A 17,884-nucleotide genomic window follows, 5' to 3' on the forward strand; every position below is an offset into this window, starting at 1 on the left:
CGGCTATAACTTGGCCGTGCCTTGGCCGACCTTGACCAAATTTGAAATGCTACCTCCCTACACCATTCTGGGGACACGGTCCGAGGCGGGCCGCATTTCGTCAATAGGGGGCACTACAACTAAAAACTGGCAATATCTCCTGACTGCCTTTGCCAATCTAACTGAAATTTGGTAGATATGTACTAGGACCCAGCCTGTGGTCAGTCACCTACAATGGCAGTAATTATTGCTTAAAGAGTGGCCGCCATCGGCCAATCAAGATCAAGCAGGCATTTGACAGGCTTCTCAATGACCAATCTTGACCAAATTTTGGTGGTATATTTGTCCTCTGACCCGCAGCCCACCATGCAAAGGACACCTCACTCGGCCAGATGGGGGCGCTACAGTGACAACATTTGCGTTTCTGCCTATTTCTCGAGAACGGTGAAGCCTACAATCGACATTTATTGCCAGGTCAATTCAGGACGACATGACAAATCAAACAACATGTAGAACTTGCTTCTGCATCTTTGCATTTCTGCATAATTCACATTGGTCTGAAAACAAGACATTTCATTAACCTCCTAGGATTTTCACCAAACCTACACAAATCTGGTATCATTTAAATCAGGAGACAGTCCTAATAAATAATGCATAAAAAAATCATAAACTTTCCATGAGGTATAGTCACCAGCCACACACAAACCATACAGGTGCCATGCCCAATTCAATCAGACAGCTATATCTCAGGCCTGCCTCAGCCAATCATCACCAAACTTTAATATATCCTGTAGAATAGGAGTCTGGAAGGGCCCTCCAAATTTGGTGCCGATCGGTCAAACGGAGGCGCTACAATAATATAACATGTCTGTATAAACCTTGAAAATCAGTTCAACTTACATTTATCTCATTTCTGTTCTAGTGACATATTACTGGTTAAAATATTTTGTACTGCCAGTTCTGTGAGTCATGCCAAATCAAGACATATGCAATGCCCAATGATAGTCATTTTCATTCCCTTGTGATGTTTAAAAACTTAATGACATATTACTGTAACTTCTACAATGTCCAGCCCAAGTAGATCATTCTGGTAGTACATCAATCAGGACATTGCCCTTATGGATATTTCATAAAAATATCTTGACCTACCTGTATGCTATGGCCACCAGCTACACCAAACCTGCACCATATCCATGCTCATTTCAATAAACCTTCTAAATCTCAGCCGTGCTTCAGCCAATCCTCATCAAATTTGACGGCCTAATGTAGTAAGGGACCGCAGACACACCCTCCAATTTTGGTGCCAATCGGTCAAACGGGGGCGCTACAGCCACTGTCCATATATGTCTAAGACCAACCTTAGCAAATTCAGCTGAAATGTCCTTATTTCTCATAAAACCTTGAAAGAATTGTTACCTTTCCCTTCACCTGAGTCCATATTTTTTATTTACTTTCATTTTTCACAAATTTGCCTCATAGAACATTATCAGAGTTAATTTACACATAAGAAGGCCTTAAAGTATTGAATAAAATTTCTAAAATGGAGCGCTGACTCCACCTGCTGGCCACACTATTTCCATGCCCATTTCATTCAAATAGCTATATCTCTGGCATGCTTCATCCAATCCTCACAAAATTTGACGCACATCAGTGTTACTATACTTCAGAAAGACCTTCCAAGTTTGGTGGCAATCGGTCAAACGGGGGTGCTACAGCCACTGCCCATATATTTCTAAGACCCACCTTAGCAAATTCAGCTGAAATGTCCTTATTTCTCATAAAACCTTGAAATAATTGTTACCTTTCCCTTCACCTGAGTCCATATTTTTAACTTTCATTTTTCTCCAATTTGCCTCATAGAACATTATCAGACTTAATTTACACATAAGAAGGCCTCAAAGTATTGAATACAATTTCTAAAATGGAGTGCTGACTCCATCTGCTGGCCACACTATTTCCATGCCCATTTCATTCAAATAGCTATATCTCTGGCATGCTTCATCCAATCCTCACAAAATTTGATGCACATCTGTGTTACTAGACTTCAGAAAGACCATCCAAGTTTGGTGGCAATCGGTCAAACGGGGGCACTACAGCCACTGTCCTAATATGTCTAAGACTAACCTTGGTTAATGCAGCTGAAATCTGCTTATTGTTTATTTAAAAATTCAAATATTCATCACCTTTCCCTTCATCTAAGTCCATATTTTTAATCTGCTTATATTTTCCTGCCATTTGATTTTTACAAATCTTTCAAACTTCAATCTTTCTTCAGGCTGTGTACACTGCAGCAATTACAATTTTATAATAAATTGGCCAGCAGGTGGAGTCAGCGCTCCATTTCAATAATGCCTTCAATACTGTTAGCCTTTCTCCTGTCTAAATATACAACCTAGAATAGCATACAGCATGACATTACTGCTGTTACATGTCACACTACGCAACTCAGCACTTTGTTAAGAATATGCAACACAGCCTATGTTTACACAGGCAGTATAAAAAAGCAACTGCAATATCTAGATTTACCAGACCAGGTTTGCAGGTGCCTAAATCTACCAACTAGTCAGGCCATCTGACCCAAACCATGCATTCAGTCAGGCTAAGGCACTCCACCACAGGGTTCTACATTCTGTCCTACATTTGCTGACCTGTTAGACCGATATTAACTAATCTATATCATGATTTCTACTTACTACTCAGACCATCTGACCAAAACAATGCATTAAGTCAGGTTCAGGCACTACACCACAGGGTTCTACATTATGTCCTACATTTCCTGACCTGTTAGACCGACACTAAACAATCTGCATCCTGATTTCTACCTTCTACTAAAACCATCTGACCAAAACAAGTTCTGTTCTGTCTGACATCTGCTGACCTGTTGTTCTGTCTGACTTGTTAGTACCCTCCTCTACGGTTTGCCCTACATCTCCTGTCGCATTTGAGCTACGCTAAATCTTCATCCTGTTATGGCAGTCTAATTTTGTCTGACTTTCTACTACCCTGGCCGCCGGTTCTCTGCCGTTATTCCTCTACTGTCCTACCAGTCCGATCGTCCTACGCTTTGGACCCTTTCGTAACTGCTTGCAGTTTCTAGTTATTATTATTATTATTTTTCTGCCCTAAAACTGAATGCCCAGCCTAAACCGTAAGTCCTAGGCCTACCAAATTTGGTAGGATGATTGGAATTCCTACCCACTACTCAGCGTGTCCGACGCGTCCGACTCAGCCAGAGGGGGGCGCCGTAGCGCCCCCCAACACGTTTTGGACGATATCTCCTGTCCAGTTTGTCCTACCTTCGAAATTCTTTTTTCTCCTGATACAGACAGCCATGCCCTACCAAAAAGTCAATGGGACCATGAAGCTCCGCCTACTTAGATTTTTTGCTAATTTGCATAATTTGCAAATCCTACTTTTTCCTTCAAGTCCTGGCTTGTCCTACCAAATCAGACAATTGAGGTGTCAGACGAATCAGAATTCTCAGCTGATCAAGAATCATTAAGAAAATTCAGACATTTTTATATCCTACGGCCATTAGCCACGCCCTAACAATGTCCAAATTTGGCCCGTTTTGGTCTGACGGCTGTAACTTGGCCGTGCCTTGGCCTACCTTGACCAAATTTGAAATGCTACCTCCCTACACCATTCTGGGGACACAGTCCGAGGCGGGCCGCATTTCGCCCATAGGGGGCGCTACAATTAAAAACTGGCAATATCTCCTGACTGCCTTTGCCAATCTTACTGAAATTTGGCAGATATGTTCTAGGGCCCAGCCTTACATCAGCCACATACAATGGCAGTCATTATTCCTTAAAGAGTGGCCGCCATCAGCCAATCAATATCAAGCAGCCATTTGACAGGCTTATCAATGACCAATCTAGACCAAATTTTGGTGCTATATTTGTCCTCCGACCCGCAGTCCACCATGCAAAGGACACCTCACTCGGCCACATGGGGGCGCTACAGTGCCCTAATTTACATTTCTGCCTATATCTTCAGAACTGTCATGCCTACAGTTGAAATTTTTTGCCATTGTAATCCACTATGTCATGCCAAATCAAACAACAATTAGAGCTATTATATGCATCTTCGCATTATTGCACAATTTTGTTTTTTTCTAAAAACAGGCTTTTTCATTATCCTCCTATGATTTTCGGCCAATCTACATAAGTCTGTTGTCATTCTAATCAGGAGACAGTCCTTTTAAAGACTTAGAGAAAAAACATAAACTTTCAGTAAGGTATGGCCACCAGGGACACCCTGACTGTGCTGGTGCCTCGCCTATTTCAATCAGACAGCTATATCTCAGGCATGCTTCGGCTAATCATTACCAAATTTCTCTCTCTGATGTAGGGCTGTACCACAGAGACACGTTCGAAATTTCATGTCAATCGGTCTGACGGGAGCGCTACGGCCACTGTTTATATATGTCTAAGACCAACCTATGCTAATTCAGCTAAAATGAGTCACCAGGTCAGGTAGGAAGCAGTCTACCGATTTCCCCCATCTTACCAAATGCAGCATGTGGCACAGTGGGCTAAGCCTGCGTGCTTGTGATCAGAGAGTTGCCGGTTCAAACCCAGTTTCGGTGGCTACTTGACCTACCTGTATGCTACGGCCACCAGCTACATCCAACCTGCACCATTTCCATGCTCATTTCAATCAACCATCTAAATCTCAGCCGTGCTTCAGCCAATCCTCATCAAATTTGATGGCCTAATGTAGTAAGGGACCTCAGACAGACCCTCCAATTTTGGTGCCGATCGGTCAAACGGGGGCGTTACAACAATTTAACATGTCTGTATAAACCTTGAAAATCAGTTCAACTTACATTTATCTCATTTCTGTTATAGTGACATATTACTGGTTAAAATATTTTGTACTGCCAGTTCTATGAGTCATGCCAAATCAATACATATGCAATGCCGAATGATAGTCATTTTCATTCACTTGTGATGTTTAAAAACTTAATAAATAACATATTACTGTAACTTCTACAATGTCCAGCCCAAGTAGGTCATTCTGGTAGTACATCAATCAGGACATTGCCCTTATGGATAATTCATAAAAATATCTTGACCTATATGCTATGGCCACCAGCTACAACAAACCTGCACCATATCCATGCTCATTTCAATCAACCATCTAAATCTCAGCCATGCTTCAGCCAATCCTCATCAAATTTGACGGCCTAATGTAGTAAGGGACCTCAGACAGACCCTCCAATTTTGGTGCCAATCGGTCAAACGGGGGCGCTACAGCCACTGTCCATATATGTCTAAGACCCACCTTAGCAAATTCAGCTGAAATGTCCTTATTTCTCATAAAACCTTGAAAAAATTGTTACCTTTCCCTTCACCTGAGTCCATGTCTTTTATTTACTTTCATTTTTCACCGATTTGCCTCATAGAACATTATCAGACTTAATTTACACATAAGAAGGCCTGAAAGTATTAAATGGAATTTCTAAAATGGAGCGCTGACTCCACCTGCTGGCCACACCATTTCCATACCCATTTCAATCAAACAGCTATATCTCTGGCATGCTTCATCAAATCCTTACAAAATTTGACTCGCTTCTGTGTCACTGTACTACAGACAGACCTTCCAAGTTTGGTGGCAATCGGTCAAATTGGGGTGCTACAGCCGCTGTTCTAATATGTCTAAGACCAACCTTGGTTAATGCAGCTGAAATCTGCTTATTGTTTATTTAAAAATTAAAATATTAATCACCTTTCCCTTCATCTAAGTCCATATTTTTAATCTGCTTATATTTTCCTGCCATTTGACTTTTACAAATCTTTCAAACTTTAATCTTTCTTCAGGCTGTGTACACTGCAGCAATTACAATTTTATAATTAATTGGCCAGCAGGTGGAGTCAGCGCTCCATTTCAATAATGCCTTCAATACTTTTAGCCTTTCTCCTGTCTAAATGTACAACCTACAATATGATACAGCATGATATTACTGCTGTTACATGTCACACTGCCGCAACTCAGCACTTTGTTAAGAATATGCAACACAGCATATGTTTACACAGGCAGTATAAATAAGCAACTGTGTAATATCTAGACTTACCAGACCAGGTATGAAGGTGCCTAAATCTACCAACTAGTCAGGCCATCTGACCCAAACCATGCATTCAGTCAGGCTAAGGCACTCCACCACAGGGTTCTACATTCTGTCCTACATTTGCTGACCTGTTAGGCCGATATTAACTAATCTATATCATGATTTCTACTTACTACTCAGACCATCTGACCAAAACAGTGCATTAAATCAGGTTCAGGCACTACACCACAGGGTTCTACATTATGTCCTACATTTCCTGACCTGTTAGACCGATACTAAACAATCTGCATCCTGATTTCTACCTTCTACTAAAACCATCTGACCAAAACAAGTTCTGTTCTGTCTGACATCTGCTGACCTGTTGTTCTGTCTGACTTGTTAGTACCCTCCTCTACGGTTTGCCCTACATCTCCTGTCGCATTAGAGCTACGCTAAATCTTCATCCTGTTATGGCAGTCTAATTTTGTCTGACTTTCTACTACCCTGGCCGCCGGTTCTCTGCCGTTATTCCTCTACTGTCCGACCAGTCCGATCGTCCTACGCTTTGGACCCTTTCGTAACTGCTTGCAGTTTCTAGTTATTATTATTATTATTATTATTATTATTTTTCTGCCCTAAAACTGAATGCCCAGCCTAAACCGTAAGTCCTAGGCCTACCAAATTTGGTAGGATGATTGGAATTCCTACCCACTACTCAGCATGTCCGACGCGTCCGACTCAGCCAGAGGGGGGCGCTGTAGCGCCCCCCAACACGTTTTGGACGATATCTCCTGTCCAGTTTGTCCTACCTTCGAAATTCTTTTTTCTCCTGATACAGACAGCCATGCCCTACCAAAAAGTCAATGGGACCATGAAGCTCCGCCTACTTAGATTTTTTGCTAATTTGCATAATTTGCAAATCATACTTTTTCCTTAAAGTCCTGGCTTGTCCTACCAAATCAGACAAATGAGGTGTCAGACGAATCAGAATTCTCAGCTGATCAAGAACCATTAACAAAATTCAGACATTTTTATATCATACGGCCATTAGCCACGCCCAAACAATGTCCAAATTTGGCCCGTTTTGGTCTGATGGCTATAACTTGGCTGTGCCTTGGCCTACCTAGACCAAATTTGAAATCCTACCTCCCGACACCATTCTGGGGACACGGTCCAAGGCGGGCTGCATTTCGTCCATAGGGGGCGCTACAACTAAAAACTGCCAATATCTCCTGACTGCCTTGGTCAATCAAACTGAAATTTGGCAGACATATACTATGACCTAGCCTGAGGGCAGTCACATACAATGCCAGTCATCAATCATAAAAGCTTGGCTGCCATTAGCCAATCAACATCAAGCAGCCATTTGACAGGCTTAACAATGACCAATCATACCAAAATTTGGCTGCTACATTCATCTTCTGACCCTCTGCAAACCATGTAAAGGACAACTCACTAGGCCAGATGGGGGCGCTACAGTGGCCCCATTTGGATTTCTGCCTATTTCTACAGACCTATCAAGCCTACAGTTGAAATTGATTGCCAGTCTAATTCAATATGTCATGGCAAATCTAAACAAATATGGAACTTGGTTATATATCATTGCATTTTTGCATAATTTATATTTGTCTGAAAACAGGCTTTTTCGTTGCCCTCCTATGATTTTTGCCGCACCTACATAAATCTGCTGTCATTTAAATCAGGAGACAGTCATTTTAAAGATTTAGAGAATAAAGCTTAAACTTTCGGTAAGGTATGGCCAAAAGCCACACCAAGACCATACTGGTGCCATGTCCATTTCAATCAGAAAGCTATTTCTCAGGCATACTTCAACCAATCATTACCAAATTTGTGGTCCTATTGTACGGCTGTAATCCAGAGAGACCCTCCGATTTTTGTGTCAATCGGTCAAACGGGAGCGCTGCGGCCACTGCTTATATTTGTCTAAGACCAACCTAGGCTAATTCAGCTAAAATGAGTTACCATATAAGGTAGGAAGGTGTCTACCAATCTCACCAATCTTACCAAAAGCAGCAGGTGGCTCAGTGGGCTAAACTTGTGTGCTTGTAATCAGAGGGTCGCCGGTTCGAACCCAGCTTCGGTGGGTACTTGAGCTAGGCAGCCCGATGTGCACAGCATGCTCTCCGTAAAACAAGCTGCGGAGATATATCAGCATTTTCCCCATGACGGTCAATGAAGCTTATATTTTTGTTATTAACCGAGCCATTCTGAGGGGCTTAGGCACTCCTCCAGAGGGTTCGATTATAATTATTTTTCTTCCCTAAAACTGAATGCCCAGCCTAAACCGTAAGTCCTAGGCTGACCAAATTTGGCAGTAAGTTTCCTATTGCTAACCACTACTAAGTCTCTCAGACCCATCACAGTCAGTCAGAGGGGGGCGCCGTTGCACCCCACAACACGTTTTGGTCAATATCTCCTTTCTTACACTTAAATTTTATTGCCAGTCAAATTCACTATGTAGTGCCAAATCCAGTAACATATATAGTCATATCTCATTAGACCTACACTGAATCTCCATCCTGTTATGGCTAACTAATTCTGTCTGACTTTCTACTACCATGGCCACTGGATCTCTGCCCTTATTCCTCTACTGTCCTACCAGTCCGATTGTCCTACGCTTTGGACCCATTCGTAACTGCTTGCAGTTTCTAGTTATTATTATTATTATTATTTTTCTGCCCTAAAACTGAATGTACAGCCTAAACTGTAAGAGCTAGACCAACCAAACTTGGTCAGATGATGTCAATTCCTACCCACTACTCAGGTTGTCCTACCCAGTCCTGCCAGCCAGATGGGGGCGCCTTAGCGCCCCCCAACACGTTTCGGTCGATATCTCCTGTCCTGTTAGACCTACAATCGAAATTCTTTGTTCTACATATACAGACAGCAAAGCCCTACCAACTTGCCATTTGGACTATGAAGCTCCGCCTACTTAGATTTTTTGCTAATTTGCATAATTTGCCAATCCTACTTTTTCCTTAAAGTCCTGGCTTGTCCTACCAAATCAGACAAATGAGGTGTCAGACGAATCAGAATTCTCTGCTGATCAAGAATTATCCACAAAATTCAGACATTTTTATATCCTACGGCCATTAGCCACGCCCAAACAATGTCCAAATTTGGCCCGTTTTGGTCTGACGGCTATAACTTGGCCGTGCCTTGGCCTACCTTGACCAAATTTGAAATGCTACCTCCCTACACCATTCTGGGGACACCGTCCGAGGCGGGCCGCATTTCGTCAATAGGGGGCGCTACAACTAAAAACTGGCAATATCTCCTGACTGCCTTTGCCAATCTAACTGAAATTTGGTAGATATGTACTAGGAAGCAGCCTGTGGTCAGTCACCTACAATGGCAGTAATTATTCCTTAAAGAGTGGCCGCCATCAGCCAATCAAAATCAAGCAGGCATTTCACAGGCTTCTCAATGACCAATCTAAATCAAATTTGGGTGATACATTTGTGCTCTGACCCTCTGCCTAAACTGTAAAGGACACCTCACTCGGCCAGATGGGGGCGCAACAGTGACAACTTTTGCATTTCTGCCTATTTCTCGAGAACGGTGAAGCCTACAATCGACATTTCTTGCCAGGTCAATTCAGTACGACATGCCAAATCAAACAACATGTAGAACTTGCTTCTGCATCTTTGCGTTTTTGCATAATTCATATTGGTCTGAAAACAAGACATTTCGTTAACCTCCTAGGATTTTCACCAAACCTACACAAATCTGGTATCATTTAAATCAGGAGACAGTCATAATAAATAATTCATAAAAAAATCATAAACTTTCCATGAGGTATAGTCACCAGCCACACACAAACCATACAGGTGCCATGCCCAATTCAATCAGACAGCTATATCTCAGGCCTGCCTCAGCCAATCATCACCAAACTTTAATATATCCTGTAGAATAGTAGTCCGGAAGGGCCCTCCAAATTTGGTGCCGATCGGTCAAACGGGGGCGCTACAACAACATAACATGTCTGTATAAACCTTGAAAATCAGTTCAACTTACATTTATCTCATTTCTGTTCTAGTGACATGTTACTGGTTAAAATATTTTGTACTGCCAGTTCTGTGAGTCATGCCAAATCAAGACATATGCAATGCCCAATGATAGTCATTTTCATTCCCTTGTGATGTTTAAAAACTTAATAAATAACATATTACTGTAACTTCTACAATGTTCAGCCCAAGTAGGTCATTCTGGTAGTACATCAATCAGGACATTGCCATTATGGATAATTCATAAAAATATCTTAACCTGTACGCTATGGCCACCAGCTACAACAAACCTGCACCATATCCATGCTCATTTCAATCAACCATCTAAAGCTCAGCTGTGCTTCAGCCAATCCTCATCAAATTTGACGGCCTAATGTAGTAAGGGACCTCAGACAGACCCTCCAATTTTGGTTCCAATCGGTCAAATGGGGGCGCTACAGCCACTGTCCATATATTTCTAAGACCCACCTTAGCAAATTCAGCTGAAATGTCCTTATTTCTCATAAAACCTTGAAAGAATTGTTACCTTTCCCTTCACCTGAGTCCATATTTCTTATTCACTTTCATTTTTCACCGATTTGCCTCATAGAACATTATCAGACTTAATTTACACATAAGAAGGCCTGAAAGTATTGAATACAATTTCTAAAATGGAGCGCTGACTCCACCTGCTGGCCACACTGTTTCCATGCCCATTTCATTAAAATAGCTATATCTCTGGCATGCTTCATCCAATCCTCACAAAATTTGACGCACATCTGTGTTACTAGACTTCAGAAAGACCTTCCAAGTTTGGTGGCAATCGGTCAAACGGGGGCACTACAGCCACTGTCCTAATATGTCTAAGACCAACCTTGGTTAATGCAGCTGAAATCTGCTTATCGTTTATTTAAAAATTAAAAAATTAATCACCTTTCCCTTCATCTAAGTCCATATTTTTAATCTGCTTATATTTTCCTGCCATTTGACTTTTACAAATCTTTCAAACTTCAATCTTTCTTCAGGCTGTGTACACTGCAGCAATTACAATTTTATAATAAATTGGCCAGCAGGTGGAGTCAGCGCTCCATTTCAATAATGCCTTCAATACTTTTAGCCTTTCTCCTGTCTAAATGTATAACCTAGAATATGATACAGCATGATATTACTGCTGTTACATGTCACAATACGCAACTCAGCACTTTGTTAAGAATATGCAACACAGCCTATGTTTACACAGGCAGTATAAAAAAGAAAACTCTGTAATATCTAGACTTACCAGACCAGGTATGAAGGTCCCTAAATCTACCAACTAGTCAGGCCATCTGACCCAAACCATGCATTCAGTCAGGCTAAGGCACTCCACCACAGGGTTCTACATTCTGTCCTACATTTGCTGACCTGTTAGACCGATACTAACTAATCTATATCCTGATTTCTACCTACTACTGAGACCATCTGACCAAAACAATGCATTCAGTCAGGTTCAGGCACTACACCACAGGGTTCTACATTCTGTCCTACATTTCCTGACCTGTTAGACCGACACTCAACAATCTACATCATGATTTCTACCTTCTACTCAAACCATCTGACCTAAACAAGTTCTGTTCTGTCTGACATCTGCTGACCTGTAGTTCTGTCTGACTTTTTAGTATCCTCCTCTACGGTTTGCCCTACATCTCCTGTCACATTAGAGCTACGCTAAATCTCCATCCTGTTATGGCAGTCTAATTGTTGCCCGGTCAATTAAGTACGACATGCCAAATCAAACAACATGTAGAACTTGCTTCTGCATCTTTGCGTTTTTGCATAATTCATATTGGTCTGAAAACAAGACATTTCGTTAACCTCCTAGGATTTTCACCAAACCTACACAAATCTGGTATCATTTAAATCAGGAGACAGTCATAATAAATAATTCATAAAAAAATCATAAACTTTCCATGAGGTATAGTCACCAGCCACACACAAACCATACAGGTGCCATGCCCAATTCAATCAGACAGCTATATCTCAGGCCTGCCTCAGCCAATCATCACCAAACTTTAATATATCCTGTAGAATAGTAGTCCGGAAGGGCCCTCCAAATTTGGTGCCGATCGGTCAAACGGGGGCTACAACAATATAACATGTCTGTATAAACCTTGAAAATCAGTTCAACTTACATTTATCTCATTTCTGTTCTAGTGACATATTACTGGTTAAAATATTTTGTACTGCCAGTTCTGTGAGTCATGCCAAATCAAGACATATGCAATGCCCAATGATAGTCATTTTCATTCCCTTGTGATGTTTAATAACTTAATAAATAACATATTACTGTAACTTCTACAATATCCAGCCCAAGTAGGTCATTCTGGTAGTACATCAATCAGGACATTGCCCTTATGGATAATTCATAAAAATATCTTGACCTGTATGCTATGGCCACCAGCTACAACAAACCTGCACCATATCCATGCTCATTTCAATCAACCATCTAAATCTCAGCCGTGCTTCAGCCAATCCTCATCAAATTTGACGGCCTAATGTAGTAAGGGACCTCAGACAGACCCTCCAATATTGGTGCCAATCGGTCAAACAGGGGCGCTACAGCCACTGTCCATATATGTCTAAGACCCACCTTAGCAAATTCAGCTGAAATGTCCTTATTTCTCATAAAACCTTGAAAGAATTGTTACCTTTCCCTTCACCTGAGTCCATATTTTTTATTCACTTTCATTTTTCACCAATTTGCCTCATAGAACATTATCAGACTTAATTTACACATAAGAAGGCCTGAAAGTATTGAATACAATTTCTAAAATGGAGCGCTGACTCCACCTGCTGGCCACACTGTTTCCATGCCTATTTCATTCAAATAGCTATATCTCTGGCATGCTTCATCCAATCCTCACAAAATTTGATGCACGGCTGTGTTACTAGACTGCCTCAGCCAAGCTGCAAAAGACCTTCCAAGTTTGGTGGCAATCAGTCAAACGGGGGCACTACAGCCACTGTCATAATATGTCTAAGACCAACCTTGGTTAATGCAGCTGAAATCTGCTTATTGTTTATTTAAAAATTAAAATATTAATCACCTTTCCCTTCATCTAAGTCCATATTTTTAATCTGCTTATATTCTCCTGCCATTTGACTTTTACAAATCTTTCAAACTTTAATCTTTCTTCAGGCTGTGTACACTACAGCAATTACAATTTTATAATAAATTGGCCAGCAGGTGGAGTCAGCGCTCCATTTCAATAATGCCTTCAATACTTTTAGCCTTTCTCCTGTCTAAATATACATCCTAGAATAGCATACAGCATGATATTACTGCTGTTACATGTCACACTCCCGCAACTCAGCACTTTGTTAAGAATATGCAACACAGCCTATGTTTACACAGGCAGTATAAAAAAGCAACTATGTAATATCTACACTTACCAGACCAGGTATGAAGGTCCCTAAATCTACCAACTAGTCAGGCCATCTGACCCAAAACATGTATTAAGTCAGGCTAAGGCACTCCACCACAGGGTTCTACATTCTGTCCTGCATTTGCTGACCTGTTAGACCGATACTAACTAGTCTATATCCTGATTTCTACCTACTACTCAGACTATCTCACCAAAACATTGCATTCAGTCAGGTTCAGGCACTACACCACAGGGTCCTACATTCTGTCCTACATTTCCTGACCTGTTAGACGGACACTCAACAATCTCCATCCTGATTTCTACCTTCTACTCAAACCATCTGTTGTCCTACCTGTCCTACCTGTCCTACTTGTCATACCCTTTGGACCCTTCAGTAACTGCCTGCAGTTTCTAGTTAATATTATTTTTTTATTTTTCAAAAAGACAAGTGTCAACTTCTGTTAAGGGCAACATCTCCTAAACCATAACAGACAAAAACCTACAGCTATTCTTAAGAATAACATTAAATAAACGAAAAATTATTAGAATCTATGAATGAGAATACTGTAGCCAACAAACAGCTCACAGACAGGTGTTAAGGGTGCTAATTATTTAAACATAACACAACGATTTGGCCATTAGTTATTCTTGGAAAATAAATTAACGAAAAACAAGTTAAAGTTAAATTTCGCAAACCTTGTGAGCGCACGAACCCAAACGCTGTGACCTCGCGCCAAATGTTTTTATTGGTTTATTAAGTACAAACAGGCGAGTTATGAAAAATTGAGTGTGAGGGATAATTTGTTCACTTAACACAAAAAGATGAGGAATGAGATGGCTAACTGTAGTAGCGTATAGTCCACTGTCTATAATAGCCTAATTTAGATATCACTTTTTTTTTTAACCGACTACCGACAACTTTGACCGGTTAACGTTGATACGGTCAACCACCGGTCAAACGGTCATCGGTTAACATCCCTAGTAGGATAGGAATGGCTATGATAAGTTAGACTTGGATGAGGTAGGATTGGAACGGATAAGATACCGGTGGATAAAATAGGATAGGAATCTCTAAGATAAGGTTGATTTGGATAAGGTAGGATAGGAATGGCTGAGATAGGAACGGCTAAGATAAGAGAATAGCATAAGGTAGGATAGGAATGGCTAAGGCAAGATTGGAATGGATGAGGAAGGATAGGAATGGGTTTGGCAAGATAGAATAGGATAAGGTAGGATAGGAATGGGTAAGGTAGAATAACATACGGTAGGATAGGAATGGGTAAGTTAGAATAGCATAAGGTAGGATAGGAATGGCTAAGGAATGATAGATTAGGATAAGGTAGGATAGGAATGGCTAAGATAAGTTAGACTTGGATGAGGTAGGATAGTAATGGCTAAGATTGAATAGCATAAGGTAGGATAGGAATGGCTGAGATACGATAGAATAGGATACGGTAGGATAGAATGTGGGTATGATAAGAGAATAGTATACGGTAGGATTGGAATGGCTAAGGTAAGATAGAATAGGATGAGGTAGGATCGGAATGGGTAAGATAGGAACGGCTAAGGTAACAGTATAGCATAAGGTAGGATAGGAATGGCTAAGGTAATTCAGAATAAGATAAGGTAGGATAGGAATGGCTAAGGTATGATAGAATAGGATAAGGTAGGATAGGAATGGCTAAGAATGGAACGGCTAAGATAAGAGAATAGCATAAGGTAGAACAGGAATGGCTAAGGCAAGATAGAATAGAATAGGATAAGATAGTATACGAATGGGTAAGATTGGAACGGCTAAGATAAGAGAATAGCATAAGGTAGCATAGTAATGGCTAAGATAGAATAGCATAAGGTAGGATAGGAATAGCTAAGGTAAGATAGAATAGCATAAGGTAGGATAGTAATGGCTAAGATAGAATAGCATAAGGTAGGATAGGAATGGCTGAGATACGATGGAATAGGATACGGTAGGATAGAAAGTGGGTAAGATAAGAGAATAGCGTAAGGTAGGATAGGAATGGCTTAGAAAAGATAGAATAGGATAAGGTAGGATAGGAATGGCTAAGGTAAGCTAGAATAAGACAAGGTACGACAGGAAAGTAATATTTGTTTAATAATAGTTTATTTTCATTTTTAATTCTTTATTCTGCCAATGCAGATTTGTTTCTTTAATAATTTATGTTTCTTTAATAATTAACTACACAAAGTAATTAGAGAATATAGTAATTCACTACATTCATCATTTTTCATGACTCAAGGGCCCATCAACATACAGTTATCCACCTTTGAACCAGCAAGCTTTGGATTGCAAGCCCAAATATTTAGGTTACTGAGACACACACCTACACTGACTCAGCTTAAGTTGTAACTTTTCAAGTGGAATGAATTGCAGTGTACCTGACTATAATACTCATTAAGGTCAGAATGAAGAATTATGTCCTGCTACAACTGTCACCATGACCCTTTCAAATTTGCCTCCTAATCACTAATCTGTGAATTCTTCACCACTTTAGCTAATGTATAGTAAGTGTAACTGCTGCAGAATGACTGTGTTGCATCAGCAAGGTGGGTGTTGCACATTGGTGGTAGTTGAAGTGGCTCCTGCACTGCATCATGGCTGTTGGGTACACCTTGTATTTTGCAGTACATTCCATGTTCTGTATTTTGCTGACCCATTCTTATTTCTCTTTGCTAAGCTGCATTCGGCAGATAGTCTGCCTTTCTGTGGTTCTACGATCCAGGTCTGCAGAGGCCCTGCATCACTGGCACACTGCTGAGACCTACTGGACTCCATACAGCTGCATAAAATGGCTATAATTACCTGGAGCTGGACATTGCGGAGACACAGTGGACTTTCTATTGGATGTCAGACAGAATGGCAGAAGAGCGTTCACTAACAGGAAACTAAAACACACAAACATTTGGGAACGCTTCAAATGCGTGATCTGACTCTGTAAGGGGAGAACATGTGCATGCGGAGTCTTGGCTTTTCACAATGTTTTATTCCTACTTATAGCTAAGGTTTTCTTTTCTAGCCATTGTTACTCTAAGGTTGCCCATTAATGGTTTGGAATTGGTAATATGTAAAACTGCTTTGTTAGCATGTCTGCCTTACAATTCCTTCACTGTAAACTGAGGCCTGCCGGAGATCAATTCTGCTTCATGGCACTTGTGTTTACTCTTTATTTTGCAGTACATTATGTGTGTGACTAACCCCTTTCTCTACATCTCCATTCCTCCTGTCGAGCTCCATACACAACTAGTGGAGAAAAGGGGTGCTGATGTCTCTGGATGTCCACATCTGCATTCACACTGACGTTGGATTGGAGGGGGGACGATATCTCTGGATGCCCACTTAAGAAATGTCTGTGCTACCGTCCAGTTCACCTTCGTAGCTAAGTTGTTATATCCGTGTTAAGGACCTCCGTCTTTTAACATTATACTTGCATAAACCCTTCACTCTTCAGAGCATCATATGTGTGACTAATCCACTCTCTTCTGCCGAGCTGCATACACACTTCATGGAGCCAGCAAAGGACGTAGATGTTCTGCCTAGGATGCCTGTGGTTACAGGATCCAGCTCTATGGAGACCCTGTGCTGCCAGATTCCTGCGGGACCCTCCTCCTACTGGACTCTATACTGGACATGACAGAATGCCGCTGTTCGCCTGTACTTGGACCAACACCTCATAGAGACCCAATGGCTCACCATTGGAAAAATCTGACTTTATGATAGGTGGACCCTGCGGAGGCCTTTTTGCAGGATCCATTAGAGACTCTCTAAACCTTATCTAGACACACACTTTTGGATAATTTAAACTGCATGAACTGTTCCGGTGTCGCCCAGAGGAGGATGGGGCCCCCTTCTGAGTCTTGTATCCTCTCAAGGTTTTTTCCTATTTTCAGCTTGGGGAGTTTTTCCTTGCCACTGTCGCCTTGGGCTTGTTCTTTAGGGGCTTGGATCCAGTGACATGTAAAGCTGCTTTGTGACAACATCCGTTGTAAAAAATGCTATATAAATAAAATTGGATTGAATGAAATATTTGTTTTGCTTTTTTATTATTATTCCCGCTTTGACATGCTAGGTCTACAGTTTAAGCTGTACAAACACCATTCAGAGTTTAAAATGTGAAGCCACATATCAGCTGTGTAATAGTCTGTACTACCTATTACAGTTAATACATGCAGTTCAAGTGCTGTGTGGAGCAGCATTATGTTTCTGACCTGCCTGCCATAATTGGGGACCAAGACTGTTTGACAAACATGTATGAGGCTTAGTGCACTGTTGTGAAAAATGAAATTCAATAATATTGTGGCAATATAATACTATTGTCTTTTTTGTTTTTCTTTATATAATTTCTTAAAGATAAAATTCTGCCCTTCAAAATGATATATGATTCATCCTGGGGACTCATTTTTACATGACACTTATGAACTTGAATGTA

General features: G+C 41.0%; 1 long non-coding RNA gene across 1 annotated transcript; it reads left to right on the forward strand.

Moving 5' to 3' along the window:
- Positions 1 to 13,861: 13,861 nt before the first annotated feature.
- LOC140587044 (uncharacterized) lies at positions 13,862 to 17,479 on the forward strand. Its single transcript, XR_011988793.1, has 2 exons — positions 13,862 to 15,291; positions 15,332 to 17,479. It is a non-coding gene; the product is annotated as an uncharacterized lncRNA (long non-coding RNA).
- Positions 17,480 to 17,884: the final 405 nt, after the last annotated feature.

This window comes from Paramormyrops kingsleyae, unplaced genomic scaffold (assembly GCF_048594095.1).
Source record: "Paramormyrops kingsleyae isolate MSU_618 unplaced genomic scaffold, PKINGS_0.4 ups139, whole genome shotgun sequence".
NCBI lineage: Eukaryota > Metazoa > Chordata > Actinopteri > Osteoglossiformes > Mormyridae > Paramormyrops > Paramormyrops kingsleyae.